At 45.3% G+C, this 8,445-nt stretch overlaps 1 long non-coding RNA gene across 1 annotated transcript; it reads left to right on the top strand.

Annotated features, from left to right (window-relative positions):
* The first annotated feature begins 1,697 nt into the window (after window positions 1-1,697).
* On the top strand, window positions 1,698-8,033 carry LOC123094722 (uncharacterized). The gene is made up of 3 exons (XR_006445930.1): window positions 1,698-2,419; window positions 2,503-3,889; window positions 7,624-8,033. It is a non-coding gene; the product is annotated as an uncharacterized lncRNA (long non-coding RNA).
* Window positions 8,034-8,445: the final 412 nt, after the last annotated feature.

The raw sequence follows: 8,445 nt of genomic DNA, 5'->3' as shown, positions 1-8,445 counted from the left end.
CACATCCACTCCAGCCGTCCATCTGTATATCTGCGGTCAGAGGTGTCCCGCTGGACGAAACGGTAAGTTGGCCTTGTCGACCGCGTGATCGGAGATCGACGGTGCTCCTGCTTCCAGTTAACTGAATCTGCACTGTGTTGCTTCAGGCTGTTGCATAGATATTGTTGAGTAACTTTTTTCCAAACTATGTACTATACATGTGGATTTTTTTTGCAGGGATACTGTATGTCCACTTCTGAGTATAAATTCTAAATTGTATATGAAACCTTAATTCAACTCCTACCATACAAAACTAATTTTGTGGTTTAGTTGTTTAAGAACTCAAATACGATGTGTACTGGAATAATGAAAAGAAAAGCATGAGCAGGAGCTGGAGACGCAGCCGCACAAGGTCGAACCAGCCACATAGATCATTTTCTTCTGCAACTATGACAACTGTGGCAAGACCTTTGTTGATGTGGCTGCCTTGAGGTAGCATTCTCATGTACATGGCGAGAGGGGATGTATGTTTTTCAGTAGCCCGGCTATTTAAAGGTACCTCTAGCTAATATGAATGAATGCTTGCATTACCAATGCATACACCAACGTTGTTGAACTTTCATGTTTACTAGCATTGACAGACTTTTTCAGTAATTTCAGCCTTTTTATAACGGACTTTTCTCTGTTTGGCATAGATTAATGAACCTAGGACCTTATGTTCCTCCCGTTGGGGGGCGGTTTAAAACGCAGCTTTTCAAAACATGAACGAAGATGACTGTAGGTGGCATACGTATGGTACAGTCGAAGGACGTGATTGGCCTGGTAAGTTTATGTGAGAAACAGTTTAAGAAATTGCATGGAAGATGTTTTAAGAGCTCATTATAATTATATATTTTCTTTGAATATTTTCCTTTGAAGTTTTGACATTCTATTCTTATTATCTCCAGCTGACCAAAATGCTATCCAGTACATGTGTAGAGAACTTGAAAACTACTGATTGCTCATGTGTAAACCCCAATTCATCATGGGATGTGTGATAGAAGATTGATGAATCAATCCTATAGAATGTAGCTTACTTTTATATATTTGTCATGAAAAAGATATGCTTTGTCCTTTTCTTATCTTATTCTGTTGACATGCTATTTTCAATTTTTTGGGCCTAGCTTAAAAAACATAACTATGGTGATGTGTTAAGCACGTGATGTGATGTGTAGTTTTTACTGCTGAGATATCGTTTTATCTGTAATGGGCCAATACTTGAATAATTGACTCATCTACAATCTTTTTTTAATGGTATCGTCATATCTACAATAAAATTTTGTACATTTTCATATTATTATGCATCATGATATTTTATTTTCTTCCGTTGCAACGCACGGACATGTTTGCTAGTCCTCCCTAAGTACGGATTGACTCCATGAGTTCATCGTCACAATACGCTTCTTCTCATGAATTTATGCTTTTAGTTTTTTTTCTTCAACACCTGTATATTTATTTTCTATATCAAGGAGATACTAATCTTATCTAATACTGTAATATAATTATAAGAAAGGGCTAGAAAACGATTCGGCGAGGAAAAAAACTATTTGTTTCTTTTGTTTTGCTGCGGCGGGCCTCCGCTACGGCCGCCTCCTTCGCAGGCGCACCCTCAATCGCCCTATTTTTTACTCGGAAAAAGAGACCGATGCATCCCCAACTCTAAACATTGCAAGCAATTTATCTATTGAGCAGATGGATTGGCTTTGATTCAAAGACGCTGCCGGACGAGGAGGAGCAACCCATGGTTGTCCCCACTACCGGACGAGGAGGAGCAACCCATGGCTGTCTCCACTACCGGACGAGGAGGAGCAACCCGTGGCCGTTCCTTTTTCCTCCACTGTGTTCGTACCACGAGCGCGCTAATTGGTCTGTTGCCGAACGGGTGCAAGAGGTGGCCGACATCGCCACCATCGTCAAATCCCTCCCAAGCCCGGATCTGCTCCTCTACGGCACCTGCTCAGGTGTTCTTCTCGCTGCGGAGCTGAACGCAAATCGATGCCGGCCTAAGCCCCATCTCTCGAGCACATCCCGCCGCTGATCTCTCCCCGCCCCCTGCCGCTACAGCAAAGATCAGCGTCGCATCCCCTTATCTTCCCTATAATTCTTTCGTATGGCGACATATGCGATGACCAAGCTTCCTCTGGTTGTGACACCGGTGTGCGGGACGGGTGGTCGTCCTGCTCAAGGAAAAGAACGCGGCTGAGACAGGCTCAACGACGGTTGGCGGCTAGCTGATGTGGTGGCCAGTCTCTGGCTCGCGGGCGTCCAGGCGCTCGAAAACTCGAATCCCTCAAGTGGTGCAAACTCCGCATCATGGACAACAGGTCGAGCGCCCGCGGCAGCAAGCCGTCATCCAACCCATCCGGAAGAAGACGATTGTGTTTCTACCCTTCGTGAAGAGGTTGATGTCATCATGCCTATCAGCATAGTTGTTGTTCTGAGAATTTCCATGATGAGCAAGTAGTGAATCTTTCTTGGCTGCAGATAAAAACTGTTGCAGTGGTAATATGGATTCAGAAGTGACGAGATGCTCCACACTTTGTCGTAACTCAATCTGCCGGTTCTTTGTTTGAGGTACGTACTGAAGCTAACCTTGCAAGAGGCAGGCAAGGAAGGTATGATTGTTGCTGAAGCCGAGCTCATAAACGTCTCACGTCATGTGGTTCTGTGCTATTTTGAATCTTCTTTAAAGTGTGTAGTTTCAGTTTCACACGAAAATCTGTTGCGCTCGCAGTGTGTACAATGTACAGTTTACCGACGTGCATATGTGTTCATTTGAGTGCACTTCAGTTTACCATTTTTTTACCAATGCATGTTCAACATAATGTCTGTATTTGCGCCCTCCAAACCTGAAAATTCCTACTTTTGGTTAATAAATCATGTTGTTCAGAACACGAGCAACCTTTAAGTAGCAATTCTGTTATGTTTCGGAATTTACTTAAAATTAAAATTTGAAAAGAGCATGAGTTTTGGGCTTTATTCTTCACCATGACCTTTTACTCCTGTAACCATAGCTTCCATCGTCATTACCTTAGATTTTTCCTTTTTCCATTTGTTCGGCAAAGAGAAGTCTTCTAGCGTCATTGCCTTAGTTTATTTTTTCCTTATGTTTGGCAAAGAAAAGTGACATGCATTTTAAATCGTTGGAAGTAAGCTTTGATGTGTTGTGAGGACAATTAATGATGTATCTTCATCTGCATGAAGAACGAAGAATTTTCATGATTTTGTATATCCTTCAGTTGCTTGCTGTAACCTGAAGAATTCACAAGCATTCATATGTAGCAATGAGTAGAATTAATATGTAGCACTGAGTCCCTATATGTACATTTATACATGAGAGGTGTTTGGGCATGAGTCAATTGGTTGTATCAACAGGTAGCAAGTCTTCTGCAGAGTTGACAAGAAATATATTATTAGTGATTACTTGAACTCTTTTTTATTATTGCTACTGATTTTCGCATTATCTAGTTACTCCATCAATGAATCACCCTTTAATCCTATCTTCATGTAAGGTTAAACTTCTATTTTTGTTTCCCTAAGAAAAAACTTCAATTTTTGTTGCTATAGTAGAAAATTGATGGCACAACTGAATTGGCCGATGTTGAGGATTTCAAAAAAGCAAAATGATCTTAATCTGGAGCCATCACATGTCACCAACCATCTCAACATTATCTCGGGTTTTGAAATGCTCTGAATTGGTTGTTTAGGGTATAATTGGTGATCCATTGCCATCACCTCCGTCACCAACCACGTTGACATTATCTTTGAGTTCTGAACTGATGAATGAAGAAAAGTTTCATTGGATGATGATAAGCAACTGGAGGAACATAAACTTGTCAGCTTGATGTAACATATGACTATCTCCCACAAGGTAATTGTTTTATTTATAATAATGTGTACTTTTGTTTCTACCATCATTAATGCTCTTTCATTATTGAATATTTATTAATATTTGTTTATGTGCATGGTTAATCCATATTACACATGGATTTATTCAATATATTCTTAAATTATTGAGAATGGGGAATGGGAAGAGATGAGTGTGTGCAATTTTGGTCTCTCTACGTGCATGTTTCTTTTGACGTAGAGAAAGAGCCTATGTGATGTCTATGTAAAATGCTTCTGTTTGGGCCAAGTCCAAATAGTGAAAAAAAGAACGGTATATAATGTTGCAAACCAAACTACCAGCATTGTAAAAACCCGTTTGGATTCGAATCTTTAAAAATTATATTAAAAAAATCCACTTCAATGTACAACTCCTCTTCCACCCGATGATAGTGAAGCTGAAGGAGGCGCTACTCGAGGACATGAATGCGGCTTCATCAAAACAAATGAAGGGCAAACACTAAAATTCCCGCCATCATCGGTGATGGTGGGGGACATGAAAAGGGGCAACCCTCTTGTCGCCCTTCGTCGGCGGCGTGTTCGTGGCTGTTGGGTGCACCCAATGGGCGTGCCTGGCCCTTCGCTTCTGCTGTTGTTGCTAGCAGTCCGGCTGCTCCCTGACTGCCTACCGGACGTTATGTAGTATAAGTTCGTTAACTAGAGACGAGAAGGGTTTAAACACTATCATTATCAACGGGGGTGGGAAGGAGCATAAATGGCGACATAATTACATACAAGATGGGACTTTAGCATAAGGGCATGTAATATATTTTTTCTTTCGTTGCAATGCACGGGCATGTTTGCTAGTGTACTTTATGCAAATTTAACACAACTAATTCCGGACAATATCAATTCTTTCAATCATTTGGAATTTCCAATCCTCATCTAGGGCATTGGAGTTGTCTCAAACTAAATGGTCAAAATCAGATCCGGAATTAGATGTGTTAAATTTGCAAATGCTGGAAATGCGGAAAACCCTAAAGCTGAAGATCGTTGGTTTGGCGGCACTCGAGCGCGTTAGGAGGCGGCATGCTTCGCGGATCACCTGGCTGAGTGCAGGCGACGCCACCACTGCCTTCTTCCAAGTAAAGCAGATTTCCAGGTGGCGGAAAAACTTCATCCAATGCATCCACTCAGCAGGCGCACTCACAAGTAGCCACACCGATGTTCACAAGCACTTCTCTTTGTTGGGGCAAAAAAGAAATTGGACTCGCATGATCAACTGGGAAGCAATCGAGCTACCAAGACTGCATGCATGGGGTGGCCTCGACAACCCTTTCTTTTAGGAGGAAGTATGGGCGGTGATCCGCGCGTCCCCGGTAGAGAAGGCGCCAGGGCCCGATGGTTTCAACGGAACATTCTTCAGAGCATGTTGGCAGATTATCAAGGATGATGTTATGGCGGTGTTTGACAAGTTTTACAGGATGGCTGACGGTGACTTTGTTGCCCTCAACCGCACCCTCATAGTGTTACCGCCGAAGAAGGACGAGGCTGTCCAGATGGGAGACTTCGACCCATTAGCCTGATACACTCGGTGGCGAAGCTGATCACAAAAGTTCTGTCTATCAGACTCGTAGGAGTGCTGGACCTGTTGGTATCACCTGCCCAGAGCACCTTCCAGAAGAAAAAGGGGATCCATGACAATTTTCTGTATGTCCAAAATTGTGTCAGAAAGTTTTAGAGAAAGAAAACACCAATACTGCTGCTCAAACTGGACATCGCCAAGGCCTTTTACACCATATCCTGGGAATACCTCATGGAGCTCATGCAACAAATGGACTTCCCTTCAAGATGGCGGGACTAGATCGCGCTCCTCCTCTCGTCTGCATCTTCCTAATGCATGCTCAATGGGGACACATGACCGAGCATAAGTCATCAACGCGGGTTAAGACAAGGTGATCCCTTGTCCCCCATCCTTTTTATCTTGGCAATCGACCCATTGCACAGGCTGCTGGAGGCGGCGACGCAAGATGGCACGCTCGCGCTGCTGCCGAAATGAACCGCCAGGCTCCGGGTGACACTCTACGCCGACGATGCAGTCAACTTCGCCAACCAGTGCGTCAGGAGATGGATTTCCTCATGCAGCTCCTCACAGATTTCGCCGAGGCATCAGGAATACGCATGAACCCGCGGAAATCATCTACAGCCCCAATTCGATGCGACGACATAGACCTCGGCCACGTCTTGGAAAGCTTCGGCGGTGCCATCGTCAAGTTTCCAATTAGATATTTAGGCCTACCTATTTGCTTCAGTAGGACCAGGTTAGTCCACCTGCAGTACCTTCTTGATCGCATCCGCGCAAGGTTGGCGGGCTGGAAAGGTCGCCTCATGCCGATCGCAGGCTGCCGGGTGTTGGTGTAGTGTGTGCTCTCTGCACTGCCGGCCTTCGCCCTTGCGGTCCTGCATGCCCCAAAGAAATTCCATAAGGAGGTGGACAAGGAGCGGCGCCCTTTCCTCTGGACCCAGGACGAGGAAATCACCGGAGGGAAGTGCAAGGTCAACTGGAAGCTCATCACCTCACCGGTAGACTACGGCAGTCTAGGCATCCCAGACATGGAGCGGTTTGCGCTCGCGCTCTGCCTGCGCTAGCTTTGGCTTGCATGGAAGCATCCAGATAGGCCGTGGGTGGGCACCAGATCACCATGCGATGACAGAGAGTTGTTCGCGTCAGAAACGGCGGTGGCTGTTGGCAATGGGAGGAAGGCCTCCTTTTGGAATTGCACCTGGCTGGGCGATCAGCCACTCAGGCTGCGGTTCTCATTCCTATTCGCAAATTCATCAAGGAAGAACTGATCAGTGGTCGAGGCCCTCTGAGACGACAGATGGATCCTTGATCTTCGGAGGGGCAATGCAATGAAGATCATACTGGAACTCATATCGCTCCGGTGCCGCATTCGCGAAGCCAACATAATTCTGAATGAAGACACGGAAGATGAGATCTCCTGCTGGTCGGGGGCCAGTACAATGCCAAAGCACCCTACGATGCGCAATTCGCCACGCTGCCAAGAGGAGCACTCCAGCAGCTCGTCTGGAAGGTACGGTCACTGGGGAAAATCAAATTCTTCATGTGTCTGCTGTACCACGATAGGCTCTGGTGCAACGACCGCCTGCAGCGGCGCGGATGGGAGAACGACTACTTCTGTCAGCCGTGCCTCCGAAGCTTGGAGAGCTCGACACACCTGCTGTGGGAATGCCCCACTTCAAAGGAGATTTGGACCAAAGCAGCATCTTGGAAGGGCTGCCACACACTCAGCCCGGCTACTTGGGCATGATGCAAGTCGACAACGGAGGCATCACTGCAATTGTCTCTATGGTAGCACCAAAAGTAAGAAGGGGAACCAAGACCATGATGGCGATGGTGGCATGGCATATTTGGTAGGAGCGCAACAGCTTCACTTTTAGGAGAAAGGTGCCATGCGTTGACGACGTGATCAGCGCCGACAGAAGAGACATCGAGCAATGGAGACTGGCCGGAGCAAAAGGCCTAGCGCCCCCTTTTGGGGACATTACATGAGATATCGACCATAGATCCACTGTTGGAGGGGAGCCTGCGTGCCACTCCCCGCGATTTCATTCTCCAACATCTGCTACTAATCACCTTCAATTAGCAGCATTTTTGTAACTCTCTCTTCTGCTAATCAATGAAATGCGAGGCGACTGGATCTTAAAAAACAGATTAAGGATTCACCAAACTAAATGTGGATGCATCATTTTTTGCAGATGAAGGACTGGGGCAACATCGGCTATTCTTTGAGATGGAAGGGAAATTTCATCGCATGTCAATGCAAATTTATTCCTATCACAGCAGATGCAATCACTACTGAAGCTCTGGCGATGAGAGATGGTCTTTTATTTGCTAATTCTCTTGGCTTTAATTGGATAGAGGCGGAATCTGACTCTCTCATACACGATGGTGGGACGAAGCAGCGACGGTGTTTGTGGAGTGTGTGGACATAGTCTCTTCAGTTGAAAAGGTTATCTTTAAGCATTGTTTACGTTCTTGTAATCAAGCAGCTCATGTGCTAGCGAAATTTAGTTTCTGTAATAAGTACTCTCTTAGTTGGTTGGATGAGCCTCCTGACTATTTGGTGAAGGAGCTCGTGGATGATGTAAACGTTATTTCTACTCAATAAATCTAGCCATGGTGGCCTTTCCTCAAAAAAAAAATCCAGACGGTGATAATAGATCATGCTTTGCAACGAAAGAAAAACTTATCCTTGTACGTCCATTAAGAAATAGTATAACAAAATGACCTATGAGTAACCACAACGCTTCATCGTTGTTTGCTGTCACGTTGCACAGATCGCAAGCCGTTTCTTGGGCCACTGGCCAGTGCTCCACATAACCATCTATGTTTGCGGTGGTTGATTGGGTGAGTACATCGGGCCCGTTTACATGGTCCATTCCACATCTTCGCTCGTCCCTATGTCTCTATCTTTCCTCTATCCTTCGACCACCGCTACCACCGTTGTCCTCCCCTCCGCCAGCAGTGCTTAGCCGCCATGAGAAACAAAGTCAAAAAATTCCACCGGTGACCGATGG

This window comes from Triticum aestivum, chromosome 4B, assembly GCF_018294505.1.
Source record: "Triticum aestivum cultivar Chinese Spring chromosome 4B, IWGSC CS RefSeq v2.1, whole genome shotgun sequence".
In the NCBI taxonomy this organism is placed as follows: Eukaryota; Viridiplantae; Streptophyta; class Magnoliopsida; order Poales; family Poaceae; genus Triticum; species Triticum aestivum.
This window is presented reverse-complemented; position numbering and strand designations above follow the sequence as displayed.